The sequence below is a fragment of the Canis lupus genome, chromosome 22 (genome assembly GCF_048164855.1).
Source record: "Canis lupus baileyi chromosome 22, mCanLup2.hap1, whole genome shotgun sequence".
Lineage (NCBI taxonomy): Eukaryota > Metazoa > Chordata > Mammalia > Carnivora > Canidae > Canis > Canis lupus.
In genome coordinates, this window is record NC_132859.1 from 8,770,459 (window position 1) to 8,797,760 (window position 27,302).

The window sequence follows — 27,302 nt, forward strand, 5'->3', positions numbered from 1 at the left end:
TTCACTTTTTTCTCTACTTTAGAGGTTTCAAAATAGGCCTTTGGGGGGAAAAAAAACCATACGTATAGAAATATCCAGACATAGGTTCAGAACAAACATAAGTTAAAACTAGCATATGTATGTGTCGAAGGTAACAGGGAAAAAAGCACAACTGACTGAATAATTTGAGTTTCCTGTATTCTGTATGTATCTCCGTGTCAATGTGACAGTGAATCTCTGTAAAGGACTTTGGTTTCTAGATCTTCGTCACTCAAGCCAAATTGAATATAGGGAAAATAATTAACATGGTATTTTTAAAGATAATGTCTCATAGCACAAATCTGAAATGGATTACTAAGACTCTTCATGAAATTACTTTAGTTAATTCTATATACATTGCACTATAGCAGGAAAAATGGCAGCGTTTTCATGCTGAGATTATGTGGTAGGGTTAGCAAAGGGTAATTGCCAGTTTGAGTTTATCTTTGTAGTAAAAATCAAATGTGGACTGCATTGAGACAGAAATTCAGGACTTAACCTGTCCTATGGAAATCATCTGCACTTAACAAAGCTTCATAGTTATTTTTCTTTTAAATTTATGTTGTTTTGCCTTTAGGGAGTTGATGGAAAGGCATTGTGAGTGTTTTTGTGGATAAAGTTAAAATTGTTTCATTAAATGTTAATGGACTTAATAGTCCAGTTAAAAAGAACCCATATATTAGCCTGTATTCAGCACTTAGTGCTGACATGGCTTATGTTCAGGAATTGCATTTGGGCCAACAGAGCTGAACATCATATATGAGCATAGGTTAGTAACGGGTTTTGTTCTTTTGCTATAAGGAAATAACCATTCTGCTTATAAATGACTCTGGTTTTTAACAAAACAGCTATTTTGGATGCAACCAATTGGTTTATTTTGGTCCAAAGAGAGATTTGGACATCTATTTGAACATTAGGAACACAGCGTGGCTCACTGGATTCAACAATTGAATCAAATGTGAATTATATAAAATTCCATAGTATGTCTCAAACTGTCTTTAGCACCTTCACTATAAAGTAAGCTAATTCTACTGGGAGAGATTACTGATTTTCAAGCATTTTGCAAATGCATAAGAGATTTTTGTTTATTGGTTTTTTTGGAAACAGAACTATGAGACTACAGTAAAGATGTATCTTGAAAAATGCATTTGTTCTTGGCTGGTGTAAGAGATTTAAAGTTGTGCATTCCTTCAGATTAGATGAGAATAAATATTTTTTTTTGTAGTTTGAGCAGGTAAAGGTATATTATGTAGAGAGAGCAAGAGATACAAGCTCAGCTTAGCTCACAATTCTACATGACCTCCCTTGCTCTTGTCTTCAGGAATCACCAAATCATGCGGCATTGGATAAGTTGTTGTCAGCTCTGTTGAAATCAAACAACACTCATTTTAATGTATCTATAAACATTTGGAAATAGAAATACTTCATTCCAAGTGTGATTATGAACCATATGGACTACATGTAGGCTGAGAACCTGATAATACATGAGGGTTTCTATTTCCTCCTCCTGCTTGTTAAATGGGGGAAGAATTTGATGAGATCACAAGATAACATGAAATGAAAGCTGAAAGAACTTTCATACATTCATTTAACAAGTATTTTTGAATAACACTTTCTTTTTCCACCAAAATAATTTAAAATCTGCACAAAAGTCTATGACTGTCTTTAGCTGCAACAATTCTAGTGTTAGAGATATAAATTCATACAAAAGGACTCAGAATAAGCAATATATGCAAAATGATGACAGAGGTGGCAAGACTAGACATAGAGAGCTTGAGACTAACCAACATGACCTTGAGGAAACAGCTGTGTCCTCACCAAATGAGGGACGGGCTGATAACTTGAGAGACTCCTTTTCCCTCTATGACTCTACAGACGACAGCAGAAATCACTGTCGATTATTATCCCAGGACAACAGGGGAGACTGGTGCTCTGGGTCCTCCCAGTGGGTTGAAGTTTTCTCAAGTTCTCTCTTGTTTTTAGTTGCTTCAAATGTATGTCATTGTGTACTGCTTGAGTGCTTTGAAAGTTGCTAGGCACTTGATGATGCAAGGCATATTTATTTATTAAAAGACCGTATCTCTTCAGGATATCAAACGTGATACATGGGTAAGTTTCAAGGTTCAAGTCTCCACTTTGAACTTCTTTTAGAGACAAGTGGGGGAAATCAGGAAGCTGATAGAAGGAAGACAGCATACGATTAAAAATTAGCCAAGGCAAGCCTGCATAGATATTCAACTATCTCTTGAATTTTGCACAGTTACCTTAAGGAAGTCGTTATAAAGCTATTGCCTTCACGACCAGAGAATGCTTAGCTTTTACATGTTAACTCCATACTTTCATCAATATCCAGAACCATAAAGCCAGTCCGTTGTGCTTGAGGGTTAAAGTCAGCCCTGCCTCCAGCTCAGCAATGCTTGGGCTACATGCTGGATGAAAATTCTTGGTTACTAGCTATTGGTACAGGTCACTGTAAATGTGACAAATCAGTAGTCCTGTTGGGAGGCAGCTATATTACTGTGGACACAAAACATGGGCCATAAAAATGCTCTGTATCGGTTCAAATCCCAGCCCTGCCATTTACAATTTAAGCGATATTAGACAAGTCACTTACCATCTCTGAGCCTGGATCTCCTCATCCATGAAGCAAGAATAATGACAGTACCTACCTGAGAATTGCTGTGAGGATTAAAGGAGTTAATGTATGTAAACAGCTTAGAAAAGTACCTGGCAAAAGTAAGAAATAGATGTTGGCTATTATTTTCTTCTGTTGTGTTCTCACAACTGACTGGCTTTATGGTTCTGGATATTGATGAAAGTGTTGAGTTAACATGTAGAAACTATGCAAACTGCCTCTCTCTCTGTGTCTCTCATGAATAAATAAATACAATCTTTAAAAAAAATAAAATCAGAAGGAGAAAAAGAATATAATCCAGCCTGGTTCATTTACCTTTATACTAGGATAGCCATAATTTAGATATTTTTCAACGTGCCCAGGAATGTCCCAAGGGGGTCCTGAACAAAGGGTGGAGCAGAGGTAGGTAGGCTGTGGCCAAAGCTGCTGTGTACAAGCCCTCTGGAGGCTCCTTGTGGGGTCCCTCCCGTTCCTGTGCAGTTTGGTAATGGGGCAAGCTGCTTCAGAGCCCGCCTTTGGCAGAACCACTCAACTCACTCTCAGACCTTCGGATTGTCTCTGAGCACTGCCCCTCCTTCCTGCCCTTGTTTCCAGGTGGGTGCGGGCTCTACCCTCACTTCTCTGATGCACCGTACTGAGCTGAGCTTGCTGACATGTTTCACTGCTGGCTTGCGGGTGGGTTTGGTCTGGTTTGTGCAGTGTTTTAACAAGCCAGAGTGAGCTGTCAACAGCAAAAGTGGGGGTGGGGAGGACTGCACATAAAGATGTGGCTTCTTGGCTTCTTTTGAAAGGCTGAAAGGCTTCGTAGCAGCGCGCCCACAATACACGGCTCCACGCAGCTGGGGTTCACTGGAGCTGTTTGCTTCCGTCCCCTCTTAGCCCTGCCTGGCCCTATAAATTCAGAAGTTCAACCTTTGCCCTAAGGTATACATGACAGCTTAAGGTATTATCTTTCCTCAAAATTCTTGCAGGTTCCCGGAGAAGGAAGGAAGCTGGACACATTATCCAATAATAAAGGAATTCCAGGCTTTGGCTAGTGGGAAGACCTGGAGGGTACCAGGGCTTCTGTATCCCATGTCAAGTAAGGATTTTGCCTACCATCCCTACGGGCAAGTCTTGTCCTGAACCTTCACTTGGATGGTGTAACCACTGCTGCAGACTCTCCGGGAATAAAAGTAGGAGGAAAGACAAAGTTAATGATTTGCCACCCAACCCCTCCCATCCACCTACACACCCACCCTTCTCTTCAAGTGCTTCACCTTGCTGAAACAAGGTGAAATATGAATTGAATACAGAATTCTTGCATCTCTTATTTTTGACTTAATTATGACTATTATGATTTTGAAAGATAGGACTTCAAAGACCCTGGCAGATGCTAACTTCAAAGAACACACATAAAATATTGTCCAGACAGTTCAGATCTGTTGGGCAACTCTGTGCAAGGCCATCAGGCATTCAAAGGTGAAAAGAATTTTTACATTAGCTTCTTGTTGGAAACCTTTCTACTTAAGAATGAGATTTTATATTTTATCCATAATACAAGATTTATAAACTCTGCCTATGTTTTTATTGGCACCCATGTGAGCTTTCTGTGTGGGAAAAGCATTGCTATTGTCCAGCCTTTGACATTGGTATTAAAGACTGAAGAAATGTATCTGCACTTTTATAAAGCTCTTCAGATCTGTTAACATTACCTACTAGAAGTCCATGTAAGTGTGTGCGGTTTTTCAGTGTGTGTATGCAGTTTTTACATTTGGTTCAATCACACTGATAGCATTTCCCTAGAGAATTTGTAGAGTTACATATTCTCACTGTTTAACATAATTATGGGAGCTATCTGATTACTTATAGACAGTTAGTTACTGAATATAGGTTATGAACAAAATAAGATTTTTGTGACCATGCTGCTGAGCTTTCCTTCCTTTGAATTACGAGGAAGATGACCTGGCATTGAATAAATAGCCCCTTTTGTCTGTAGGAAAAGGATGGCTTCAGTGATACAATGTGGTCGTTTTATGTTATTTTTCTTACCCAATCCAGTGCCTACCAACTCAGAACTTTACCTTTATTAGGATTTATTTTCCACATGTAATATAAAATGTGACTTGTATATCCATGGTGCTCAAATGATGTACAGGATGTAGAAGAAATGGTTCCTGTCCTCAATGAATTTAGTCTAATTGGTGAGCTAGAACCAAAGAAGAAAGCTATGGGCCTTATATACTGCTGTACATTAAGCAGTAAACTGGAGATATATTGATGACTCAGTGTGCCAGGTGTTTGAGGGAAGAGGCAATCTTTTCTGGGATGGGTTTCTCAGAGTAGGCTCAAGTGGGCCGTAGGCTGGGCTTCAAGGCTTTAGAGTGAGGACCCCGATTATATGGCATGACAGGTGGAGGTCCCAGGAACTGGGAAGGTGGGAACAGAGATACTAAAGGATGGAGGTTAGGGCAGATCGAGGCAGGAATGGAGGAGGGGCATGCTCAGGAGCTTCTGCTTTATCCTATAGGTAATGCTAAGCCATTTTTATTCAAGGGAGGAAGAGACATGATGAAAGCAATGCTCTAGGAAGATTAATCTGGAAGCTTAAAGTGATTAGAGCAATAGATGCTGCATGAGTTTGGAAGGCCAGTTAGGAAGCTCTTCAGTAATCCAGGCATAAATGAGTACAGCCCGAATGTAGATGAGAGCACGGGGAGAAGCAGGAGAGAGTGATTTCAGAGAGTCATCCTTTAGAGAAGATAATCAAATAGAACTGAATGGAGCAAGGATAGGGTGAGATGAGTAAAAGGCACCTGTAGCTTCCATGCGGAGGGGAGTAAGAACAGAGAAAACGCATGGAGCATCATCCCGCCTTGCTCACTTTCTGCGGCCACACAGATGACCTTGCTGTTCCTTGAATGAGGCAAGCAAAATCCCGTGTCCAGGCCAGTTTCTCCATCCTGAACATTCCTCCCCCAGGTATTTATTCACCTGACTTGCTCCCTCACTTTCGGTCCCTACCTTGCCTTTCCACATACTTAATTTTACCTTTGTGGTTTGGAAAATTGGGATTTTTTTTTTAAAGATTTTTATTTTTACTTATTTGTGCGAGGCACAGAGAGAGAGACAGAGAGGCAGAGACACAGGCAGAGGGAGAAGCAGGCTCCACGCAGAGAGCCTAAAATGGGACTTGATCCCTGGTCTCCAGGATCGGGCCCTGGGCTGAAGGCGGCGCTAAACCACTGGGCCACCCGGGCTCCCCGGAAATTGGAAATTTCAATCAATACACAAAACAGGAAAATATTACTCTCCCCTAAAGTTCTTGAAGGTTCACAGAGATTGCTACAATGTACCCTCATTAGAGAGGCCTTCCCTGACTACCCCATTCCTCTCTTTCCCCTTACTCTGCTTGACTTTTCTTAGTAGGTCTCCTCATCTAACAATATGTTATGTATTTAGCCATTCAGTTATTTTCTCTTTTGTTTGCTTGTTACTAAAATGTGATGGCAGATGCCTCATTTTTAACTGTGCCCTTTACACAGTGCCTGGCACATAGCAGGTTCTCAAGAAAGATACGTTAATTAAATCAGTGCAGTAGGAAAGCTCAAAAAGGAAGTTAATTTGGGGAGAGAAGGAAAAGGAAGATGATGAGTTAGCTTTAAACATGAATCTGCTTAGAAGAAATGGCACTTTAGATGGTGATTGGCAGGATTTCAAGTCTTGGGAGCCAGCGTGGCACTCTATAGGTTTATCTTCTTTGTGAGGATCAAAACAACCTCTTCCAGGAGAGTCCCCCTCTCTGGGTGGTTATCTCAGTATTTTCCACCTTACTTGAAGGGTCCAGTTTTTTACCTGTGTGACTTCTCTTTTCCATGGAAGACAGGGGTGAGAGAAGAGCTTTGGAATAGGGGGATTTACTGGAAAACTGTTGAGTCTCCAAGAGGACAGCCTAGAAACCAAATTTTGTCCCTTGTGTGTCCATCAAATAAATGTCTGATGCTTCCTAGAAACTTGAAATCTGTTTATTGGGATGATCTACTACAAACTTTTTGAAATATATTTGATGTAGCCCAAAATAATCCAAATGAGACACAAAACAAAAACAAGGCACACCTGTAGCTCATTTGTTTCTACTGTTTCAATTCCCACTTTTGCCAGGAGCATATTAGGATCACCTGCCAAACTGACTTATGATTTAATGAAGCATCTCACGTATGTTCATTTGGTTCTCCAAAATAATCCCTTTAAGAAAACACATTTCTCCTTTTCAAATGCAGCTCAGCCTTTTCTTGATAGGAACCACTTTCTAACATTACTACTGACTACTGAAATGAATGAATACATTATAAAGCACTTTATCTTTATTGCTGCCTGAAGTGATCCATAGAGAGTGTAACTGCCAGCTGTGTATCCTAGGCGCATAATTTCATTACTGGGCTCTTATGGAGCCACCAGTCCCATAGATGGTCCCCTGTTTACAAACCAGCCATCGAATTCCAAACTTGACTTAATGTCAAATGCCATCTTCAGGTCAGGTCACCCCAGCCTGAATCCAGTAGATGCTACCAGAAGCCTGGGGGTGCCTGGACTTTTCTTAGATTCTGTTAAAAAAACCTGTCATGTTTCTGACAACCTGAGGTCGCAGGTTCTGATCAAAGGGTCCCTGTAGGATGAAGTTGACCTATGTTTCCTTGGACTGTGCATAAACATTCTTAACAGGTGGTAACCCTAATTTAATTCTCTAGCCATATTCATGTTTAGGGTGAGGGCCAGCCACCATTTAGAAGTGGGGTGGTAAGGAGCTTCATACAGTCCTGGCCTTTGTGTGTGGGTTGGGGGTGATCCAGTTTCTCTGGGTATCTTTAAATATCACTTAACCTACCAACTACAGATTAGTCTCAACTAGGAGGACTATGGGCAGTTAAAATATTTTCTTGCCAGCATGCAAACATACACTGGCTAATTCACAAAATTTCTGTGGAATCCCAGGAATTCAGAGGTAATCTTGTCCAGATTTCTCATTTCATAGATGAGGAATGAGAACTCACGTTTATCAAGACCTCTTGGGTATCTAGTGCATTGAGGAGCTTTTCATTCACTCTTTCAGTTGGCTGATGAGGAAACTGATGATACCTTTCTCTGAGCATGTATAGAACATCGCAGTCCTGAAGGAAAGAGTTTTGATTAAAGAGGAGAGAATGAGAAGAGGAGTGGCCTTGGGGCAAGGTAGAGGTGGACAGGTTTGCTGGAAGGTGGAGGAAGGGTGATAGAAAGAGGTTGCCTAGGATACAGTAAACACAGTTCTGTACCTCAGTGGAAGACACTGGAAGCACAATCTCTGAGCCAATGCCAGGACTGCCTTTGCCACAATATTCCAGGTTGCTGATGTCTGCTTTCAAGGTAAGTTAGTTTGGAAACCATAGAGGTGTGTTCCAGAAGGCGACAAGGAGTGAAAATGTTACTACTATTACTATTTTAATGATAATAATAGTCACCACTTCTCAAAAGATGTGATAACAACTGCTATGGATATAATGTATCTTATACAAATTAATTTTCACAACAACCTTGGAGGTTGGTATTCTCGTCCTTATTTTAGAGATGACATTTCTTGGCCAGGTTCTCAGAGCGAATGGCAGATCTGGGATTTGGATCCAGCTTGTCTGGCTCCAAATTTATGTGACAGAATTTCAAAGGAGTAATTTCTGCTCATGAAAAATGGATTCAACATCCTACCCCACCCCCCACCCCCCGTTTTTTATGCTAGTGAGGCCAGTGCAGAGGACCAGAGCGCTGAGCATTAACAGCCCTGGAAGAAATAACCAGCAATAAGATAAACTGCCCCTAAGCTTTTTCTAAATTCATGGTCTCAAATACCTTCTTCATGCTTGTCAGGCTTTCAAATTCCTGGTGTACTCATCCTTGATTCCAAATGTCCAGCCATAATTTATGACCTGTAATTAAATAAGATCCTCTTTCTTTATTTTACCCTTCGGACATAGTCCTATCACATAAAACAAAGCAAAACAAAACACTTCTCTTTGGTTTAATGTGGGAATTCTTGTTCTTATTAATAACTAGTCATATTAAAATATCATACCAGGTGCTTTTAAAAGTCCACCAAGGAGAAAAGTATAGGTAGGCCCTATCGGGGTAAAGAAATAAATCTCGGGAGGTGGCAGAAAGAGGAGGAAAGAGGAGTTAGGGAACGACCGAATGTCTTAGACTAACCAGGCAGGTTTTACCTGAGTGGGCAGTGTGAGGGCATGTGTTTATCTGAAACCCTGGAAATCCTCCAGATTCATTCCCGTGAGTTACGTGACAATGGGCATTCTTCGAAAGAGGAGTAAGGCCATATCACTTTGGTTGGAATTCCTCGTCAGAGGGAGCCTGTGAGGAAAGATAGTAAGCTGGCCTCTTGTCTGGTTAGTCTGCTCTGTGGGTGCACCTGCTAAAAAAGAGCTCACTATGGGTGAAGGTGTCCAGGGACAGGGGGCTTTGGGCCACACAGGGGGAGAGAAAGCCCATAGGAAACATCCAGGACTTTATCAATGTTGCCGTGCTGCTCCAGGTTTGCCAGAGTTTCCTGAGACAAAAGCTTACCCCTGCTCTTCCTTTCACTGAGCAAATTAAGAAAATGCAAGTCACCACAGTGGCCCCTAGAAAATGTCCAGCTGTCCTAGGAGGGCAGATCATCTCTTCCCTGGAGGATCATGACTCTGCACTTCTTAAGGAACAGGTTGTTTGTTTGCTTATGTGTATCTATTTATTTATGTATCTTCTTTACCCCTCCTCATTTACTCGAGAAAACCTGTACTTGGCATGTAATTGGAAAGCATATGATGGGGGAAATGTGGCTGTTTACAGTCATTTATGACCTTGAACATATTACCAAATACATTTGGGTTTTTGTGGCTTTCTGTACGGAGGGAATCTCATAGGTTAATACGGAAATACTATATTCTTCATTGAGCAACGTGTAAGACGTAAGTACATCACCACCATATGTAGATGAAAGTCTTTTTTTCACCTTATGGCTCATTCTCTCATTAGGAACAACCTTTTTTGACAGGACTTTCTTAGAATCACAGAATGTGATAGCCTGAAGGGAGATAATGAATGAAAAAAAGAACTTTTCCACTATAAAGGCCCATTCAAACACACAAGTGCTCACAAAGGCCTGTGTTAGGGAAAGAGACCTCGGCTTCCCCATGCAGCGTTTGGAGTCTGTTTTCTGTTTGTTCTGTTCTCAGTAGGGAGAACAGCTCATTACTGTCCTGGGCACGAGCCTCTTGGATACTTGAAAACCACTGCTGGCTAACCCTGGGACCCTCTGGCCTCTGAATGGAATTACCTTGGTCCCTTTCACCTCGGTTGATCTTTAGTTCTCAGACCTCTAATCTCTTCTGTGGCTCTCTGTGAACCGACTGCAGTTCCTCTGGCTCCCTCATTAGCTGCAGCCCCCAGGGAGGGTCTGCCCAGCTTTGAGAGGCTGCGTAGGGGAGCTGGGAACGGAGGGCTGGGTGGCGGCTGCGGACCTGGTAGTGGGCAGACACGTGGGAAGTGGGGGGAGGCCTGGGCTGTCCTGCTGTCAGTGAGAAGCCGGACTTTCCCCTACCACGTCATCTTCATTTCAGAGTTTCCCAAACAATGGCACACACATACCTCAGTGAGCCACTTCCTCACAAAACATTTAACAAGGCTTTGCTATGGGTCTGGTACTCCCAGCAGAATCCGGAATATTGCCAGTTCTTGGTCCCCGGACCAAGAATCCTGCCAGCGGACAGCATTTGTTTTGCTCTTAATAGCTTAAACATACGTTTTAACATAAGTTACTGACAACTTAAAATCAAGAGTTTTCACCTACAAATGCTCTAGCTTTTCAGCTTCTTTCACATCCTGAAGGGTGGGGAATATGAGGCTTATGTGTCAGGCCTGAGGAGCAGGTCCCCCATGGAAGTTTCTCTCCAGTTTCCCTAACTCCCATTGGGCCCATTGTATGGACTCTAATGTGTCCCCCTAAGTTCATGTTTTGAAGCTCTAACCCCAATGTGACTCTATGCGGAGGCAGGGCCTTTAATTAAGGAGATGCTTAGGACCCGTGTCCTTATAAGAGAAGGAAGAGACATCAGAGAGCTGTTTCTCATACACTATGTGTCTACAGAGGAAAAGGAAAGACCTTGACGCAGGGAGAGGAAGGCAGTTAGTTATAAGCCAGGAAGAGAGCTCTCACCAGAAACCACTCCTGATGGCACTGTGATCTTAGACTCCCAACTTCCAGAATGATGAGAAAGTGAATTTCTGTTGTTTAAGGCCCCCCACTCTGTGGTATTTTGTTATGAAAGCCCAAGCAGACCGATATATCATGCACCTCACTTTGTGCCTAGCTTCCATGGGCATTTGAGTTTGAGACCCCTGCTCTGTGCACTTGGGAGTTAAAAGAGAGAATATCCAGCTCTGCTCTTTTGTCTCCTAGTAGAGAAAGTGAAACAGAGAAATAACTTGTAACACGGGACATAATATAAGAGATGCACAAACTGATACCGAGGACAGAACTGCCAACGGCTGGGATGGGAGAATAGAGAAGTCTCCACCGGGAGGAGGTAGCACGTCAGAAGGTTTTTGAGAGACTGGGAGGATTTCAACAAATGGTGATGGAACACAGGGAGCAGAAAAGGCCAGCAGGCATGAGAGTGGAGGGTGTATCAGTAGGTTTGACTACAGTTCAGGGTCCACTGCAGGTGGGGGAAGTGTGATAGGAAATCAGGCCAGAAAAGGAGGAGAGAGTCAGATCATGCCCCCTGAGTGCCATGCCATGGGGTTTGCTTTAATTCTGGAATGAATGAAGAGTACCTCAGAGGATGGAGGAAGGAACTGAGTGGATGAAAGGTATGGTTTAATTAATTAATTAAGCAAATATTTATTGGGAACACCCAAAATGACAGGTACTGCAAATATAGTTGTGGACAAGACAAAACTAGGTCTCTGCCCTTGGGGAGCTGACAGAAATAAACAATCACACATGTAACATAATGCCAGGGAGTGATGACTGCTATAAAGAAATATAAGGCAGCATAAGGAGGAATTAGAGGATAGAGTGTAATACGGCAGGTAGCTGCTTTGGATACCCATGGTCAGGGAAGGGATGATATTAGAGCACAATCCTGAATGAAGTGAGAGAACGCATCATGTGGGTATTGAAGAATATAATTCTAAACGTAAGTACAAAGGCCCTGAGGCAGCAGCTTGGCTATGTTCATGGAACAACATAGAGGCCAATGTGGCTGGGATAAGCAATGAGAAGAATGATGGCCATTGAAGTTGAAGTACTCCAGGATCAGCTCTTTTTCTAGGAAAGGAACTCCAGTGCAGTGTGCAAGACCCATGGAGGACCAGGACGGGAACAGGGGGACCCCTGGGAGCCCGCAGGAATGAAGAGGGTTGGCACCAGGCTGGGGCAATTGAGTTGGAAGTGTGGAGTCATACAGAGTCTAGGAGAAGGGCATATTTGGGGCCAGTACTCAAATGAAATCCCCAAACAGAGCTGGCTTTGGGGGAAGATTGGGCTTTGGGGACAGGATGAGATGGGTACTTATCTCCCAATCTCTGGATCAATCATGTATAATGACAGCTGTCAGAGGAGGAGGAGAACCAAAAGTTCTATAGTCCATAACTGTCCCGGAGAAGCATGAGGGAAGGGATAGGGTTCATCTGTTTCCACAGCTTAGAAGCCCAGGCACAGGCATTCTCCATGGGGCAGCAAGGAGAACGTGGCTGTTCTTCCCCTAAAAACGTACGACACTAATACTTACTGCTATAGATTTCTGGCAAATGTCCCCAAACCTTCTGGTTTGGTCTAGCCCTACAATGAAATGACTTGTTTTACTACATGGAAATAAAAAGAGTTGAAAGGCAATACAGAGGGAGGGGTTAATGCAGGTCAGAATGTGGGTTGGCTGGTATAGTCGTATAGTTTCTCTTTGTCTTTTTTTTTTTTTCCCCCATTTCCTTTCCTTTTTTTTTAGCCTCAGTGAGGAGATGGTAAATAGTCCTCTGAGAACCATATAAAGCTCTGCTTCCAGATTGCAATGGCCAGGGAGCATGGTCATTACCTTTGGCATTCTTCTCTAATTTTTTACCCTTGGTGTTTTTCCTTTTCCTTGCTTGGCTGGGAGAATTATGAGCTCCTTAGGAAAGAATGCTGTGCTTTCTCTGTTGGCCCTGCTGTGGGGCAAACGTTCAAAAAATGTTAAATGTAAATATCTGTGGTAAGAGTGCCCTCTTCTGGTATATCCTCTTTGTCTTTAACTGCCATTCCCCTGACAATGCTGCATTTTTAGGCCTAATGATCTTTTTCATTAAATTGGCAAAGAAGAAAAGCAAAAGGTATTGTTGGGGATACATTAATTTTATCCAATGCTTCTAGAACTTTCTTCCACAGTCCTAATCCTTATTTGGCCATGCTCTCAATCTTCTAACCCAATGTTTCTTTGGAAGTTATACTTAACCTTTTATTAATTTGGAAAAAAGTTAAAAATGGCAGCGAATCAAAGTATGGAAGGGGCGTTAAAATAATTCATTTGATCGCTTTTCTACCTTTGTTTCTATGTTATTTATTGAGGGACAAGCATCTCCTAGGACCTTCAGGATCCTTAATGAGTAATATACACTCCTTGCCTTTGCTGAGTTTGGTGGTGGAAAAGATGGATGAGTAAACGTAAAATTATAACACCAGGTGACCAAAAACTGAGGTGTGAACAATAAAGTGGGTGGTCACAGGGGGCTATGAGTTAATTTCTTTGGTTATTCAAATCCAAAGGTGAAAACAATGAATGTCTCCCTGACCCAACTTATTTCTCCTGATAATCATATTTCTCTGTGCATTAGACCTCAAGGTTCTATAAACAAATCATAATAGGTTTAATATATTTCTATGTTACTAATCTCACAGAGTGATTTTAGATCTGAAAAGGATATATACAAATATACTTAGTTTTCTAATTTTTTTCTTCTATGTTCAAGGGAAAATTTTTTCCTTTTATAACTTGAACATTTGGAGAGACTCTATATCTCTAGCTTCAACAAATTAAATATTGCTTTTAATTGCAGAATACCAGTGTACAATGGAAAAGGTTTCGTGTGGGTTTTTCTAGAAAGCATAGTTTTGATGGGAATTCTTTTCCTTCATATAAAGGGAGAGTCATCTTTAATGAGACCCTCCAAAATTTGTTCTTTGCAAAGGAGAGGCTTGCTCTCATCCTGGTATCTTGTGACATCCTTTGGCTCTAACCCATGATCCTGTATATATGGAGCTGTTAATGTTATCCAGAGTACCAATGACCTTTACCTTTTTATTTTGTTTTATTTGGAAAATTTGTTAATGCAGTTTTCTGAGTTTTTTCAATGTCTCGAATCTTCTGCATAAGAAAAGCTTTAATTAAAACTGGGAGAAAGAGATGGATGAGGGCGGATGGAGAGAGAATATATTGGTGAATTACTTTAGTCCCTCATATCTATCTTTTGACTATAAATGCAAATGAAACATAATGGTGATATGGTAACAATGGTGATATGAAAATCATTGTGGTTATATGAAACATAATAGTGATATTTTAGGGTATACTTCTTACCAGACATAGATGGCATTATTATTTTATTTCTATTTATTTTAGTTATTGAAAATATTTATTTTCAACCACTTAGGATTCCTTTTGCATTTGTGTAAATTTGGTCACATTTTTCATTTCTTTCTCCATATTGGCTTTAAGTTTCAATTGTGCTTTAAAGAAAAATGTTTCTATCCCTTAAAGTTGAACCCACAATCTTCCTTTCTCACAGGACAACTATCTCTAGGACTCTTGTTTTGGCTCACTTTGCTCCTGTTGTTCATCTTGCACTCTGTCCAAAAATATCTTCTAAACTCAAGAATTCCTACGGGGATCTTAGAAAAGTTTCCACAATGTCCCTAGGTTATACCCTGAGAAACACTGATTTTTGGCATCTTATTGATGATTTAAAATAAAAACCTCAAGTGGACTTGGAGGAATACAGAAGCTCAATGTACCTTTGAACCTGCTTGGTCCTGAGCCTGTGATCCACTACGGCTGGAGGCACGAGGGCTGTGCACAAATGCACATGGTGGGCAACTGAGCCTTTCAATTCTGTTTATCATTTTTTTTTTCTCTGTGGGACAGAGGTGCTAAGTCAAAAATAGAAGTGAAAGATGATATTCAAAATGGCAGTGAGAAATAAACAGAGGTGAGGGAAGCAGCAAGGCAGGGACAGGGTGAGGGTACTAGAGTTCCATTGGCTCTTCTACTCATGGGCTGTGAGTCCTAGGGCAAGCCATGTTTGTGCTCTGGGCCTCATTTTCCCTACTCTAAAGTGATCAGTGCTTCTTGTAAGAGGTTCAGGGAAGATGAGTAAAAAGAGAGGGGTGAAATACTTGGGGCTTAGGGTCCCCACCTTGTTTCAACACAAGCAGCTTGGTTTTATTCTATTTTATGTATTTGGCTTTATCATGAGATCTTGGGTGAAGAAAGCAAAAGATCTTTTTTTTTTTTTTTTAAGATTTTATTTATTTATTCATGAGAGACCCAGAGACATTAGCAGAGGGAGAAGCAGGCTCCATGCAGGGAGCCTGATGCGGGACTCTATCCCAGGACCCCAGGATCACTGACTGAGCCAAAGGTGGATGCTCAACCACTGAGCCACCTAGGTGCCCCAAGATATTTTAATAAAATACATTTTTAAAAATTTATTTGGGAGAGAGAGCACAAGCAGGGGGAGGGGCAGAGGGAGAGGGAGAAGCAGACTGAGCAGGGAGCCCTATGCTGGGCGCAGCTCCATTCCAGGACCCTGAGATCATGACCTGAGCCAAAGGCAAACACTTAACCAATTGAGCTACTCAGGCACCCCAAGAAAGCAAAAGAACTTTGATTCGTCAAAACAAAACAAAACAAAATAAAATAAACACCTTTTGAAAAACAGACTAGAGGATTTTCCAGATTTCCTACTAGCTCTAGATTTCTAGGAGAGTCAGAATGGTGGTGTTGTTTTCCTGCCTAGTGTTAATCCTTCTGATTTTCCTACAGTCATCCTATGACTATGATGACAAAGCCTGAGGCTGTCAGAGGCCACCACAGAGAGCTTAGGCATCGAGCTAGTCCAAAGGCAACTAAACAGAGGTGGAACCTGGTGGCAGTCTTTAATTTCAGGACGAAGGGCTCACCTGTGGCTCTACTGCCTTCCAGGGCTTTCAGTTACACGAGTCAGTAAATTCCCCCCTCCCTTTTTGCTTAACCCATTTAGAATTGAGTTTTCTTGTCACTTGCAACCAAAAGAATCTAATTGGATCAGACAGTGTTTAAAAGAAAGTCAACAAATATTTATTGAAATGTCATAGAGGACCAAAGTGTAAATGCTTGCGATACAATCAAGGAACTATTTCTGTCAGCATAAACCTGAACATGCTGTCCTCTGTGTATGGAAATCAGTCCTGATTTACTATCAATAGGGCATTTTCTTTGACTTGTTTATTTAACCAATGATAAAAACTCTTAGGAAGCAATTAAGTGGATGGTTTTGGTCTCACTAACATGTTTAGACCACCTGAACTCACATGGAGGTGGATAAATCTACCAAATGTGAAATCAGGAACAGCAGATAATAGCAAAATTACAAAGTATATTGAAGCACTCTCCTATACCGCTTTGTGAGAGTGTGCATTATAACAACTTTTTTAAGGGCAATTTGGCAATATTACCAAAAGCCTTAGAACTGTGGGATTTGGCCAGCCCACTTCTGGAAATTGATCCTACTGTGGATATACAGAAAAATCTTAGATACAGAGATGTCCATTACTACATTGATTGCAAATTATGAACACATAGACACACACACACACACACACACACACACACACAGTTACGGTAGAACTGTGTCTCTCCCCATGTTTGCCCCATGCAGATGTTCTAACTTTCAGTACTTCAGAATGTGACTGTATTTGGAGGTAGAGCCTTTGCAGAGTAAACTGAAATAAAAATGAGGTCACATAATTGGGTTCTAATCCGGGTGGTGTCCTTATAAGAAGAGGTGATTAGAACACAGACACACACAGAGGGCAGATCAGATGAAGACACTAGAGGAAGACAGCCATCTACACACCAAGGAGAGAGGCCTTAGAAGAAACAAACCCCGCTGACAACTTGATCTCAGACTTCTGGCCCCTAGAACCTGGAGGAAATTAACTTCTGTTGGGTAAGCTACCCAGTCTGTGGTACTCTGTTATGGTAGGCCAACTGAACCAGCACCTGCACCTGCACCTGCACCTGCACACACACAGAGGAAACATTCTTATGTTGGGCAGTATGGGACTAGTTAAATATGTGTGGCTCATCTGCACAACAGAACCCCATTATTTCCCTTTAAAACGACACATACAGGGATCCCTGGGTGGCAGAGCGGTTTAGCACCTGCTTTTGGCCCAGGGCACGATCCTGGAGACCCGGGATCGAATCCCACGTCGGGCTCCCGGTGCATGGAGCCTGCTTCTCCCTCTGCCTATGTCTCTGCCTCTCTCTCTCTCTCTCTGTGTGACTATCATAAATAAATAAAAAATAAAACGACACATATGAATACTGTCACAAACAACTCTTGCTGATATAGTATTAGGTAGAATAGATTCTCAAACAGTATGTATAGTAAATTCCTATATTTGTTAAAAAAAACCATCTGTGTATATATACAATGAATATTAATTTGGTCTAAGAAATAATACAGTCCTTTGTTCAGGAAAGTTAAAAAAAAATGGCTCTACTAGCAGCTGGATCATGATGTTGCCAAGTGGAAATTAACAATGTTTAAAGAACATAAACAATGCTGTACAAGGCCATTCTGATCATGTTTGGAACAAGATAAAGACAAAGCTACTCTATAACCTAAAATATCTTTTTTAACACTGATGACTGCTACTCTCTTTTTAAACTGATGACAACTGTCCCCCACTTCAATTTTTTTCCTTTCAAGGTGAAAATTAAGATAGTTGTCACCAAATTCCCCTTCTTTTTGACAAATCCGGTCCAGATTTGATCCCTGCTGCCCTAATGTCTCCTTAAACATATACATAAAAAGCCCCAATTTCCTAAAAGGCCCCTCTCAATTCCCAGTCAATGGGTTTTAACAGTTCTACATGACATAAATTTGGCCCATTCCCACTCACTAGAACTGTCTGGAAATTCCATCTCAGTTGACTACGACATGGTGTACAGCAAACAGAGAGGCTATGACTGTTCAGGTCTCCGTGGGAGCCATTCAGGTGCTCATTATCCTTTTTCTAATATGTTAGCTCCATTTCCTTCACCAAACTGGGTAAAAGGATCTTACACTGTAGGATAAGGCCAAAAATCTGGGGTTCAGTCCTCCTTCTGCAGTAGCCAAGTCACTACCTGAGGGCTGCCTGGGGGTGGGGCATGGGTCTTTCCAAGAAAGTGGGTTTGCAGAACCCACTGCCACTGGCCTCCTCCCTAGGGAACCTCCTGTCCTGGTTCAGACCTCCTCCACTCGGGGCCAGAAGCCTTAGCCTTCTAGTGCCTCCTAGCTTCCATTTCTAGCTCTGCAACTGAGGTGTATCAAGTGCTGAGGCTAGGAACCTCAGGCTCAGAACACAGAGCTGGCTTGGAAATGAATGAGAATAAAGCACCGTTTTTGGCAGTGAGTCCAGCACACATCAACCTATGAATAATATCCTGGCACACATTCTAGGAAGGGTTCTGAATCTGTATCCTAAAGGGTTAAAAGCATCTCTATGATTGTTATAGAGCTTTAAAAATGTCTACGTATACTAATTACTTTCTCTAATTTTCCTCACATGAACATTTTTCAAAGTAAGAAAAAAAATGTCATTTATTTTTAACTACTGAAAGGGAAAAGCAGAGAAGAAGAAGGGACGAAGAGAAAGGAAGAAACCAGGGCCTGCTGCCATGGTGGTACAGGTGTGGCAGTCCAACACGAGTACAGGACAGACCTGGAGGGTGGTATTCTCTGGAATTCTGGAGTCAAAGAATCAACGTTTTGGCTCTGATTTGTACTTGTGAGAATATTTTCAGTGGCCTTTTTACCCTCTATTTATCAATGAATACAAGGTAGCCCCATGGAGGTAGTAGAGGGTAATGGGAGTTCCCTACTGGAGAGAAATGTCTTTTGAAGGGGAAATGGCATGATGGGTTTTACTCCTGGTTTAGAATTGCTGATACCTGCATCAACCTCCAGTGATTTTATTGGTTACTGATTAAAGAAAGGAAGGAGGGGAGGGGGTAAAGAATGGAACAATACAAAATTCTCTATTCATAATTTTCTTGAGGGCCCTCTTTGAAAGGAAAGGTGGGACCAGAGATTATTTCTTTCCATCAGTGTTTTCTCAGGTATGGTAGGTGAACCCCACTGGCACACAAACCATGCATATTGCTACAGGGAAAAGCATTTTATTTATTTATTTATTTATTTATTTATTTATTTATTTATTTTTTAAATTTTTATTTATTTATGATAGGCACACAGTGAGAGAGAGAGAGGCAGAGACACAGGCAGAGGGAGAAGCAGGCTCCATGCACCGGTAGCCCGACGTGGGATTCGATCCTGTATCTCCAGGATCACGCCCTGGGCCAAAGGCAGGCGCTAAACCGCTGCGCCACCCAGGGATCCCGGGAAAAGCATTTTAAAACAGTTTTTCATGATATATATTTATTACATTGTGTACTAGAAAAAATATACATTAAATTCATGATTTTATCATAGTGATAAAACTTAAAAAAAATGAAATCCATTTTTTTTTAACAAAAGTTCAAGCCAATTGATATGCACATATTAGGTAAACTGCAGAGTTGGTGGTACATGGATAGGGCAAAAACAAGACAGTATGCATGTCCTTAGACTGGGAAATACTGGCAAAGGTTGCTTTACCAGACCTTTCTGAAAGAGGTGAGCTTTGGGCAGTGATTCAGAGCAGTGTTTCCAAACATGGGACTGAAACTATGTGGGGCTGGCTGAGAGCTTGTGGAAAAAGAGATTCCAGGTCTCTGCCCAGGGATTTTAGTTCAGGAGGTCTGGGATGGGGCCCAGGACTGTGTCTTTTCATGAAGCTTTCCTGGTGGTGCTGGTGAAGCTGTTTGGGAAGCTCGGAGAAGGGAGGGGTCCCCTCTTTGGGGGCCCGGAAGAGCAGTAGTTCTTCAAGATAATTAAACTTATTTTAAGTATTTGCTGGCTGTGAAGCCTATTCACTGCTGTTGACTGTCATCAGCACGGCTTTGTAAACTTTTAATTTTTAAACTGTGCCTCTGGGTCTCAGCATTGAGAGTGTGTGTGAAAATTAAAATACACACAAGTGAGCACACTCTACCCCTGCCAAAAACACATTTTAATCTGATTTAACCAATTAAACAAACAGGAGTGAATTATGCCATTAGGCTCAACGAGGCTGCCAGAGCAAACCGACTGCGTGGTGCAGGCCAGGCATGGGAGTAATAAAGTGCACGCTTCTAGTGGAAAGGAGACGCTCGAGTGGGAGCTGTTTCACGGCGAATTGATGTTTACTCAGTGAGTTTCAGAGGAATCATTGTGAGGCAGCTGGGAGGGAGGCTCTGGGTGGGAGCACTCTGGGATGGAGAGCCGGCCTTGGGGTCCCCACAAGGGGAGAAGGCCAGTGAGGGGAGCACACAAGGGGAGGGATTAAAACCTGGACCGCAGCAAAGAGGCTGAGCAAGAGAAAGCAGGTAGCACCAGGCACAGAGACTCTACTGAAGGGTGGTAAAGTCCTTCTCCAGAGTAGCCGCAAATAGTTGTGGGGAGGTGGTGGCCAAGCAGAATATTATCCCGGAGGCCATTTAGGGGGTAGAGTTAATTCTTTTATAAAATCATTAAGAGCAAATACACGTCGGGACGCCTGGGTGGCTCAGCAGGTTGTGTCTGACCCTTGATTGATTTAGGCTCAGGTTCTGATCTCAGGGTTGTGACATCCAGCCCTGCATCAGCTCTGTGCTCAGCGGGGAATCTGCTTGGGATTCTCTGTCTCTCTCCCTCTGCCTCTGTCCCCTCTCCCTGCTCCCATGGACATCCTCTCTCTCTAAAATAAATTTGAAAAAAATTTTTTAAGGGTGCAAATACACATCTATGTAGTACAGCAGTGAGTATCTTGAATTTCTTGTAGCAGTCGTTAGTTCAAGGGCTCTGTTTTAGGGTCCGACTGGGTGTCAGGTCCTATATCCTGATTTTAGGGCCGGAAAAAATGGGAAAAGGATCTGGGGTTAGAAGCCCGAGAGGGCATCCAGGTGGCCTAGCTCCAGTGTTGGGACATATGAATTGCAGAAGCTCATGGACTGCGGGCAAGAGCGGATTCCTGGACCCCACGCAAAGGCCAGGCCATTGAGCAGGGTTTCCAGAAGTAGTAGCCACTGCTTTTCCCTTGCTTCCAATCCAGAAAGTCCTACTCACAGATTCCTGGTCAAATTATTCTCTTTGTCTAATGAAAAATTTCATGTCATGCTCAAGAAACTTGGGACAAAAATTTATCTTCCTTCTTTTCCTGTTGCCTCTCTCTACCAGGTTCTTCATACACACAAACTTTCAAGACTAGCTCCAGTCTTCCCGTCCCCTTTCTGCAGTTGTTCTTACAGAGCCTGATGTTACGCGGTTTTGGATGCAATTTTCGAAGACCTTGGCGTTATGACAGTGCCTCGGTTATGCTGCGGAGTAATTACTTTTTTAAACTAAAAGAATTTGACTTGTTGAGGGGCGGGGAGGAGGAGCTAGAAAACAGAGCTTTTCCACTAGGTGTCACTCTTGATCCAGTTAAGCCCGCCAGCGGCGTTTAGAAATAGAAGTCTACGGTCCCCACCTGTGCGTTCTGAAGTCCCCTCCCTGGTGACCTGTGTCATGTTCTCCGGAGGACTGATTCCCATCACAGCCGCTTTTGCTGTAAGACCTCTCTGGGCGGTGGAGTCTGGCCGCTGGAGTCGGAGCCTCAGTTCACCGACTTTTTTTTTTTTTTTTTTCTTGTTTTAAGTCACAGGAGGGATCCCTGGGTGGCGCAGCGGTTTGGCGCCTGCCTTTGGCCCAGGGCGCGATCCTGGAGACCCAGAATCGAATCCCACGTCGGGCTCTCGGTGCACGGAGCCTGCTTCTCCCTCTGCCTGTGTCTCTGCCTCTCTCTCTCTCTCTGTGACTATCATAAATAAATAAAAATTAAAAAAAAAATTCAAATGTCACAGTAACCTTGGGAAATGGGTTCCTGTGTTTCTGATTGGGCCTACAGCTGTGATGCCCTATGCTTGTCAAACTGAAATTTTAATCCAGACCACAGGATCCCAGAAACTGTAAAGTCCCTTGAACCAGGTTCTTAACCGAGGTGTACATCAAAATGTCCTGGTGAGATCATTTTATGGAGTCCCAGACCCATGCTGGACATTCTGTCCAGCATTCCCTGATACTGGGCTCATTCAATAATGAAACACAAAGTAGGCATATAATATTACATCAGGGAGTGATAGACATTTTGGGAAGAAAAAACACCAGACTGAGGAAGTAGAGAGTGACAGGGGTGCTATTTTAGGAAGGCTAAGTTGGGGAAGGCCAATCTTTTGAAGGAGGGGACATCTGAACTCAGGCCTGAATGAAGAGGGGCAGTGAGGTTTGTAGATGCAGATAGGAAGGATGGTCTAGCAGGGGGAACAGCAGGTGCAAAGGCCCTGAGGCAGGAGTGTGCTTGGCATGTGGAGAAAGAACAAGAGGCCAGTGTGGCTGGAGTGGAGTAAATGAGGGGAGAGTGCGAGAAGATGGATTTTGAGACGGCCTGGAGCCAGATGTTAGGCCTTCAACTGGTATTGCACAACTTTTAAAAACAGGTGCAAGCACTAGTTTTCACTTCTCTAATGATCTTTTTTTCTTTTACCTTGCCAAGCAATGAAAAGGAAAAACAGGGAAGATAAAAGCACAGCTAAAATACAGCCCTGATGAGCTGCCACCATTGCAATCACCATGAAGCTGCAGTTCAGGGCTGTTAGAGAGACCAAGAAGACTGAAAATGGTTAGTGGTGAATGAGTAGCTGCTAATTTGATAATCACCGTGAATCCGAGTGAAACAGATTTGTTCGCCTCACTGTCTACAATTTACTTTTATTTGTGATTGAATTGTAATTTCCATTTAAAATCATTATAAGGAAACAATACGTTCCCATCACGCTCACTTAAGTGCCATCCTGGAGTTTTTAGTTTTGCTTTAACATTAAATCTGGTCATGCTGTCTTTCAGCCCCACCATCACGGCTTTCTCTTAAGTAGATGCTGTTCTTTTCCTTGTTGGGTTTATCGCATGGGGGCAAACCATACATGCCTGGAGAAACAATGATCATGTTTCACTTCCAGGGTAAGTACAGATTGGTTACATTTGAAATTTTCTCTCAAGTGCGTTAAAGAACTCTTCCATAATTTTGGGAGCAAAATCTTTCATGGGTGTGATTTAAAAAATAGATTTATTAAAGCAGGATTAGGTTGTCATATCCATACAGTTTAAATCCATGATAAATACAGCTACGTTAAATAGATAGTATTCATATGCCCACATTTATTATTTTAACTACCACCTGGAAAATAAAATGACATACTATGATTAATCACTTGCTTAAGCCGACTGGAAAAGTCAGATGAGAGGGGGCTTTAGGTGAGAAATGCGGGTAATTTTGCCTGGTATAGCACACTCAGGAGCCCGCACTCCGAATGGCTGGCACAGGTAAGGCATAAATTCACAAAATACACAACTTTGATGGCCTCAGAATATGGCAGAAAGGAAGCAGGTTGTGGAAGTGCATGCAAAAAGCGACCCTATATTTATTTATAAATTACATACATTCAGTAATGTCTAGAATGATATTCTCACGACATTGCCAGTGGAAGGTGGTTTCTGAGTGATTCCATTGCATATCCACATTTCCTGAGATGAACACAAACTTGTGTCGTAACAAAGAAGAACATGTACAATGAAGTTTATATACTTTTATATTATAGAAAAAAAACACCACTAAAAGATACTTTTTAAAAAAGTATTGTTTGCTGCATGGTATGAAGACCACATCCTGGTTTCCTCTCAACTTGTTTTTTTTTTTTTTTCCTATCTCACCAATGAGTTATTGATTCCTACTTATTTTACTTCAACACTTTGTCTTCCACAATAGACAACCATAGATCAATGTCTCTGTAAACTTTTTCTTTTTTCTTTCTTTCTTTCTTTCTTTCTTTCTTTCTTTCTTTCTTTCTTTCTTTCTTTCTTTCTTTCTTTCTTTCTTTTTTTCTTTTCTTTTCTTTTCTCTTTTCCTTTCCTTTCCTTTCCTTTCCTTTCCTTTCCTTTCCTTTCCTTTCCTTTCCTCTCCTCTCCTCTCCTCTCCTCTCCTCTCCTCTCCTCTCCTCTCCTCTCCTCTCCTCTCCTCTCCTCTCCTCTCTTTTCTTCTCTTCTTTCTCTTCTCTTCTCTTCTCTTCTCTTCTCTTCTCTTCTCTTCTCTTCTCTTCTCTTCTCTTCTCTTCTCTTCTCTTCTCTTCTTTTTCTTTTCTTTTCTTTTCTTTTCTTTTCTTTTCTTTTCTTTTCTTTTCATTATAATCACCCAAACTCTACACCACCCAAGAAGGGATGATCTTCCCATGTAGCTGTTGACTGTCAGAGCTCTGGGGATAGGCCTCAGGGAGTTCTGGGTTCCGGACCACACTGTCCGCTATATCCCTTCTGTGCACTAGAGGGCAGCAGATGACAGAAGGACTCGTGGGTCGTTAAGGTTAACCTCCTACGTTGACAGCTTTCTGGGAGACAAGTGAGAAATGGTCCAGGCATACTTGGCTGGGTGTCCTAGTGACTCTGTCATTCAGAAAGCCATATGGTTTATTTGTATTGGTGCAAATTAACAACAGAATGTTTCCCTCTCCTCTGAACTACGGAGATGCAGAAAATTAACTTCTGCCCCACTGTTAGGAATTTCGGAAGATGCCAGTGACACAAATCTACACACTTAGGAATAGGACTTGCCCCAAATAAGGTTTTGTGTTTGTTTTTCAATCAGACTTGCACACTATACACTATCTATGTTGAAGGTTCTGGGTAACTAAATTTGAGGCAGGACTGGTCTAAAGTTGAGGTGTGAAACAAAGGTGAGCTGTTCTTGCCCTTAAGATATAGAGAATACAAAAGCCAGAGAATATGGTACAAAATCTCCATATAATTAAGGGAATGTAAAGGAGTGGTGATGAAGTAAAGACAATACTAGCGAAACGCGTTTGACTCTGAATCAGGATTTGAAGAAAGTAATGCCTGCAGATTAGAGTACAAACAGGGGTTCAAAATGGGTGCTTACTGAATCCAGGCTGTAGAAGTACTTTGAACAAATACTTTAAATTTCTTAAAACTTGAATTGTATTTAGGTGGGCCATGAACTTTGTAGTTTGCTGTACTTTCTACCATTCCCATCACCGTGCACCTAGAACTTGACGCGTTTCCCTTCCCTCAAAGACCTTTGTGGTTGCGACCCCATCTTAGAGGAACTGGGGGAGGGGACACAGGAGGGAGGAGGCAGACATCGAGGAGCTGGGGCATGAATATGGGGCCAGAGCTGGAAAGTTGTGCAGAGGGTGTGTGATCATGGGGCTGCTATATATAGCTGGGTTGGCTCAGACCAAGGGAACTTGTTGAAAAATAGGTTAGAAGGAGTTGAGGGTAGTGGAGGTGGTGGTGACTTGAGGAGTAGTTTAGGTCTGGTACTGCTGTAGGCAGGCGTGCAGATGTTTGACAACGAGAGAGTCAGGAAGTCCTAGAAGATGCAGGAATCCACCTGGAAAAGAGCCGACCACTCTATTTCCTGTTCACTCTGATGCATGTTTTCCCTATGGGTTTAGATGATTAGAGCTGTTCTGCTGAAAAGAAACTGCAAACTCTGAAGCCAAACATGACTGACATGTATGGATGTTGTCCCTTACCACCACACCATACCTCACCTCTCCAGTTGAGGGCTTGAGAGAATCAGCTCCCCACATCTAGGACATGGGTTTCTCCTTGCAAGATCTAGAAAGCACTGTGGGGGTGCCAACACACTGCAGCGGAGTCAGTGCTGGTCCTGCTCCAGGCACTGACTTTAATGGCTCACTTGGGGCATAGTGACTTAATGACTGCACTTTAGTTTTCTTATCATAATTTAAAAGGATTACATAAGGCAGTTTCAGAAGATCTGTCGAGCATTAATTTCCAATGATTGGAGCTCAGATAGGAAAGGTCAAGACCCGGCTCTTAAAAATAAACCAAGTTGTCAACCAAGCACTGCATTCTGGAGAGGAGTACTGGTAGCATTGCATTATGGGAGGAAGCAGTGGTGGAGAGGGGTGAAGAGGGTACAAAGAGTGTAAAGTCTAACAAGATTAGACATGGGTTCCAATTCTAATTCCACCTTTTCCTAACCTAGTGATCTTAGGAAGGACACGGAACTTCTCTTAGTATCAATTTCATCTGCAGAGTGATGACCCCGGGATGTGTCTGGCCCGGTTCTTTGGAAACATAAATGTGAATGTGTTTGTAAATGTCTGGCACATCTTCCTGTCTACCCTCATCCCATGTGGAAGTCATTCCTGTGAGAACCAGAATCTGGGCTGGGAGAAGGACTTTTAAGAGAGAAGGAGCAAAGTCTCAAGGACACAGCATCAAGGGTTCATCTACACAAGAACTGCAGAGAGCATATGTGCTGACGTTCCTTGATTAACTCAATTAAAACTCTGAATGGTTAATATGCTGTTTGCAGGCAGTTTTGATTGCCACAGCATTTTGCTGTTGCTCTGTCATCACAAGAATCAAAGGAAGAATTGTGTTCAGAATCCAGAGGCTGCTTCTAGAGGACGCAGGCAAAGTGCCGGCTGCCCCACTGTAGCGATGTGGTAGGCAGGTGCTGAAGGAGAGCCACTGGCCAATATGCCGCTCTGCTTATGTGCCCATGAGGCCTGCAGGTCTTCACCGGAGCCTTGTTGCTTTCACATAGGTCGTCTTGTTCTCCCCAGAGTCATTTGATTATGTCTAGCAAGAGCCAATTGCTTTTCAGTACACCTGAAGGATATGATGCACCCTTCTCTTTAAGAGAGGCCCAGGAAAGTGCAATGGTTTGTAGGGGATTAAGAAAGTAGAGTGGGTGGGGAGAAGGAGTGTCTCTGGGTGATTGAAGCAAGCCCTCAGCAGGGCTTCTCCTCTAGAAAATCTCGGTCAAGAGTTGTTTGTTTTTTTTTTTTTTTTTTTTTTTTTAAAGATTTTTTATTTATGTACTTATTTTTGGGAGAGAGAGAGAGAGAGAGAGAGCTCACACAAGTGGGAGGTGTGTGGAGTTGGGGTGGAGTCAGGGAAGAGGGGGAGAGAGAGAAAGGAAGAGCGAAAAAATCCCAAGCAGGCTCTTTGTTGAGCACGGAGCGCAGCCAGATGTGGGGCTCCATCTCAGGACTCAGATCATGACCTGAGCCAAAGCCAAGAGTCAGATGTTTAATCAACTGAGCTACCCCAGTGCCCCAGGAGTTTAAACTAATAATAAAGTAATCTGATCAATAACTAACTAGAAAGGCCCATCTGGTTAGACTTCATCTTTTGCTTAGATAAAAATCTGTTTTGGATA

The 27,302-nt window shown here is 42.3% G+C and overlaps 2 long non-coding RNA genes across 5 annotated transcripts; one reads left to right on the top strand and one right to left on the bottom strand.

The window, feature by feature from the left end:
* On the bottom strand, positions 1-7,923 carry LOC140613868 (uncharacterized). Of its 2 annotated transcripts, none has more exons than XR_012014759.1 (3): positions 7,684-7,923; positions 1,803-2,193; positions 1-1,381 (listed from the first exon to the last, which is right to left on the bottom strand). It is a non-coding gene; the product is annotated as an uncharacterized lncRNA (long non-coding RNA). The 2 variants fall into 2 exon arrangements; XR_012014758.1 differs by having other exon boundaries at positions 664-1,381; positions 1,837-2,193; positions 7,684-7,921.
* Positions 7,830-26,418, top strand: LOC140613867 (uncharacterized). Of its 3 annotated transcripts, none has more exons than XR_012014755.1 (6): positions 7,830-8,035; positions 20,079-20,227; positions 21,233-21,379; positions 22,587-22,712; positions 22,937-23,050; positions 26,118-26,418. It is a non-coding gene; the product is annotated as an uncharacterized lncRNA (long non-coding RNA). The 3 variants fall into 3 exon arrangements; XR_012014757.1 differs by having other exon boundaries at positions 22,966-23,050; XR_012014756.1 differs by lacking the exon at positions 20,079-20,227 and having other exon boundaries at positions 7,834-8,035.
* Positions 26,419-27,302: the final 884 nt, after the last annotated feature.